The sequence below is a fragment of the Tupaia chinensis genome, unplaced genomic scaffold, assembly GCF_000334495.1.
Source record: "Tupaia chinensis unplaced genomic scaffold, TupChi_1.0 Scaffold000542_1, whole genome shotgun sequence".
Taxonomy (NCBI): Eukaryota; Metazoa; Chordata; class Mammalia; order Scandentia; family Tupaiidae; genus Tupaia; species Tupaia belangeri.
In genome coordinates this window covers 788,662-793,687 of record NW_006160055.1, presented here as the reverse complement: position 1 = coordinate 793,687, position 5,026 = coordinate 788,662, and the positions used below count along the sequence as shown (strand labels likewise).

Genomic DNA, 5,026 nt, shown 5'->3' with positions numbered 1-5,026 from the left:
TATATATATATATATAAACTTCCTGCCTCCCAGCTCAAAGTCAGGACCAAGAGCCCCCAGAGGGTTCGGCAGAGGCAGTCAGGGGACCCTCACTCTCCCCTGCACCCCACAGGCTGGAAATCAGCATGTCTGGGTGGGGCCTATCAGGTGCAGGGAGGGAAAGAAACACCAGAGAAAGATGACACAGGCAGGAAATAGATCCATCCTGCCTGGCCATTCTCTGATTTGACTATTTTATTATTTCTGCACTTATTTATTTAGTGAATCTGTCAGTCACTTGCTGTAAATGCTTCAAGTGATCTGAAGTCTGATTACCTGGGTTATTACAATGGGAAGGTAAGTTATAGATTTGCCATTCCTGTTGTAGTTCTTGGGTTGGTATATTTGCTCTGCTACCTCTCTGAGCCTCTGTTTTCTTCTCTACAAAATGGACAGAACCAATCATGCAGGGTTGTTGTAGGAATCAATGAGATCACGGATGGAAAGGACTTGAACCATGCCCAGAAGGAAGTAAGCTCTTGAGATATGGTGGCTCTTCCTGCCATCATCATTCATTCCAGCAAACCTTCACCAGGCCAAGCAATGTCTGTGAGGCTGAACTGCTGGGGGTGCCCATCACAAGATACTTACAGTCAGGAAGACCTGGCCCTGGAGTCTCTGAGTCAAAGCTAAGTTGCTTTAGGCCTTGAACAACAGGAAGAATGTAACAGGTAGACCAGTAGGGTAAGGAGAAGTGCCTAGTGAGTGTTTGCTGAATTCAACGCTCTTTGTAGGTGCCTTGAAACTCATAAATAGCAACTATAAACTCCAGTGTTTAGGTGTGCAAGAAATGCCATTCTAAACAATGTCTTTCAGTCAAGGTCAGTCTGTCTCTGAGTCCCAGTCCCCTGTGGAGTCAGGACGTTCAGCCTCAGTCGTGGACAGGACTCCCCATCCTCTCACCAGTGTCCTAGAAAGGGGAGTGTGCCTGGTCATTGGCCACTAGTCTCCCCTTGGTTTCTGCTGAGACCGCCACTCCAAGACCAGATGGTCTCCAGGAGACCAGTGGCTCTGCTGCCTCTGTGCCAACCAGTGCCAGGGAAAGCAGGTCCTAGCCACATCACAGGCATAGTCCATTGGGACGCTTCCATGGAGGAGGACACTGCCAGGACTCTTCCTGCAAAGGCACTCACCTTCCAAGTAGCTCAGCCTTCCATAAAGAAAAAAAAAAAAAAAAAAAAAGACTCAGAAAAGAAAGCAGTTCCTGCACTATCAGCCTCCCAAAGCAGGACTCCCAGGGGAGCAGGCAGTTACCATGAGAGCTGGGGGCAACAGAGGCAAAATTAGAGAACAGAAAACAAATCGTCCTATCTCACAAGGTGGATGGCATGGCCCACCTCCTAAAAGATGACTTCGGAGTAGACGTGAAAAGGCATCTCCACGCCCTCCACCCCTGCTCCTTAATCCCAGGGCAGAGGAAACAGCAAGCCCCATGGTGCTATTTCAGGGATACCAAAAGCTCTCCAGAAGGCAAATAATCTCCCCCGAGGCTTCCTGAACACCTACACTCGCTTTCCCCTGAGGGCAGTTGTCCTGGAGAGGCCTCTGCCAGGTGGGACCACTGATTTATCACTGTCATCTCATCTCACCGAGGCCAGGGCGACAAGGAGAAGTAAGCATTGGTTAGGAAACCGCTATGATCAAGAAAGGCAAATGGATTGTATTAGCACCTGCGAGCTACCTGGTCTGTTTCATAAGCACTCTACCTGTCCATCACAACCACCACACAAAAGGGGTGCTGGTTCCCTGTTGTTCTTGAGGAAACAAATTCCCAAGGGGAGAAGGGCCAAGGTCCCAGGGCCAGACTATAACAGAGCGGAGATGAGAACCCTCTTCTAATATGTAATAACTACAGGAAGAATGGAACTACAGGAAGAATGGTCATTCTAAAACTTCCATTGTAATTCCGGTGTTACAGCTGAGATGCCAGGGCACGGCCCTTCAGTGACTGTGAGGGTCAAGAAGGTGGACTCGCAGAATGCAGACAGTTGGTTACAGATACCAGAGACAGTGTGGGAAGAGGGTGGGAGATGGGGGAGAGTGAGAGGAAAGGAATCAAGGAGAAAAATAGAGGCCAGACATTTGAGGGACACAGAAATGGAGGATTGTCTGTTGATGATAACATGTATGGTATCTTAAACTGGACTGGTGAGGAGTGTGTTCATGGTGTGTAAATTCATTTTACAAGCTGCAGTGATATCTGGTGATTGAATGTATAAAATAAATTAAAATAATTGTGTAAAAAAAGGTGGACTCAAATGCCTGAGCTCTTGCCCACCTCAATTTTCTGCTTCTGCATGAGGGATAGTTGGTTGGGAAGAGCCAACGATTCTGAGAATTAGTTCTGTGCCCAGATTCTTGCAAATGCATGGAGAAGCACTACCCAAGCACCCACGTGGCTTTACTTGGAACTTAAAGATTCACATTATTTTTAAATTAAACTTTTATATAAATGAAAATGTGCTCCAGCCTGTGGGCTTGTGGTTCAGGCAGCTGGATCCCACATGGCCTACAGTGTGGTTCAAGTCCTGGATCCCCAGCTTGAAAGACAGCCAGGCACATGCGTAGTGTGACCAAAATCCCCAAAAGAGGGAGAAATGGGGGAGAAGGGACTGCTCCATCTAGGGTGCTTTCTCCCACTCCCTCTCTCCCTGTGTCTGTCTCTCCTGCAAGCACACGCACCCCTGGAATTTTTTTTTCCTTTAATGAAAGCGGAAATGCTTATAAATCATTCAAAGCAAACATTTGGAGAGCAAAAGACAAAAATCTCTCTGTCCCACTTCTTCTCCTCCTCACCCTGCCAACCACCTCACATCAATGACTTGAAATCCTTAACACATAAGCAGAGAGGTTTCTAAACAGAGAACCCCATGCTGCTGAGCTGCCAGTCTCCCAAAGGAACACAGCGGTCGAAGATGGAAAGAACCCTTCTTCCCTTCATCCCACAGATGAGAAAACTGAGGTCCAGATGACAGAAGCACTTTGCCCAGGGCCAGGCACCTGAGTACACACGTGAGCATGCGCATGCGTGCACACACGCAAGGTCACGCACACTCGGGCTCTGACCTGCACAGCCCGCGCGTGCCCTGGCTCACGTACACAGCTCGGTGTGTTCTCAAGGCTAACGCTCCGAGCGCCCACCGCTTCTCCCTGGGCTTCCGCTGCTGCTCACACGCGGGTAAAGGCTGCCCTCTGGTGGGCATGGGAGCCGGCCGGGCTGCCCTCCCAGCATCCATTCCCTGTAGATAAGGTCCTAAAACAAACCTAGGCTCTGTGGCAAGGAAGGAAGCTGCTCTGGGAATTGGACTTCACAGATGGACATCAGAACTCCTGGGATCTTAAGTCCGGGAAAGAAGAAAGCAAAGGCTCAGGGTTTTAAGGTTGGTTCCCCGGAGTTAGAATGACATGGAGATAAGCAACAGGAACAGTAATAGGGAGCTTTCTGGACATTAGCACCTGCTCCCAGGAAGGTTTGCAGGCCAGGCTGGGCATGGAGGAGCATGTGGGCTACAGTGCAGCAGCCTGAAAGCCTCAACTGACCTGGCCAGGAGCACTGAGGTTGGGGATTTAGCAAATGAAAATGTATAATGCCTAGTTAAGATAAACTGAACAATTTTTAGCACAAGTATGTGCCAGGCAGGGTGAGAAGGGTGACTCGAAAGGAACAGGCATCAGGACCCTGCAATGGTGGAGATGGCTTACATGCAGAGAAACAGTGTTCTAAGGATAGTGGGAGGCAAGTTTTTTCCTATTGGAGATTGGAGTAGGAAATAAACAAGAATAAATTCAGAAGGGACCCAGTACAGTGGTGCAGAGGTAGCATGCCACACTGCAGTGCTAGAAGCCATAAGGAAGATCGAGGTCAGCTCCTGGATCAGCCTGTACACCTGTACACACACACACACACACATACATATGTGCCGTGATCCTAGCTGGCTGGGAAGGCTGGGGAAAGTCATGATGTGAGACCCTATTGCGTGTGTTTCTCTCTCTCTCTCTCTCTCTCTCTCTCTCTCTCTCTCTCTCTCTCTCTCTCTCTCCCCTCTCTCCTCTCTCCTCTCTCCTCTCTCCTCTCTCCTCTCTCTCTCTCCCTTTCCTGCTCCGTCTCATGGAACAAATAAATATATTTTAAAAGCCCATTGGGATTAGAGAGATTGGTGTGAATTTAGTTTTCAATAGGTAAAGATATAAAAATAAAGATATAAGAGTGTGTGTGTGTGTGTGTGTGTGTGTGTGTGTGTGTGTATGTGTGTGTGAGATATTGTTATGGACTGAATTTTTGTTCCCCCCCCCAAAGAACCTTCCAGGTTGAAACCCTAACCCCAATGTGATGATGATATTAGTAGGTGGAGCCTTTGGAAAGCAACTCGGTTTAGATGAGGGTCTGAGGGTAGAGCCCCCCTGATGGGATTGGTGGCCTCATAAGAAGAGAAAGAGATTAGAGCTTGCTCTCTTTCTGCACCATGTCAGGATACAGACGGTGAGAAGACAGCCACCTACAAGCCAGGAAGAGGGCCTGCACCCTCATCTCATACTTCTCAGCCTTCAGAACTGTGAGAAATAAGCATCTGTTTTTTAAGCACCAGTCCAATTGTACCTTGTCATAACAGCCCAAACTGTGAGTGTAATGTTCGAATGTGTGTAATTTGTTTGAATATGACAGATCTCCATTAAGTTCTTTAAAAAATATGTACTATAGGGGGAAAAAAAGACACGCTGGCTTCAGAATTATTTGCACCAAAATAAACTCATACTTTAATTGCATTTTTATTTATATATTTTATTATTATTATTCATACATTAAATTGCTATACATCATTTAGATTGTGAAGAGACTTCACCCAGCATGATATACACCTCAGCCCAGCCCAGTTGAGACCACCACACACAGCCTCGTCAATAGATAATAAACCTTATCTATGTCCCACAAGTGTCTTACCTCTCCATTTCCCCCCCAAATTTCCTACACTCTTCCCCTCCCACACTC

At 47.5% G+C, this 5,026-nt stretch overlaps 1 long non-coding RNA gene across 1 annotated transcript; it reads left to right on the top strand.

Moving 5' to 3' along the window:
• Nucleotides 1-3,150: 3,150 nt before the first annotated feature.
• On the top strand, nucleotides 3,151-4,662 carry LOC106735835 (uncharacterized). Its single transcript, XR_001371045.1, has 3 exons — nucleotides 3,151-3,217; nucleotides 3,308-3,419; nucleotides 4,510-4,662. It is a non-coding gene; the product is annotated as an uncharacterized LOC106735835 (long non-coding RNA).
• The last annotated feature ends 364 nt before the right edge of the window (nucleotides 4,663-5,026 follow it).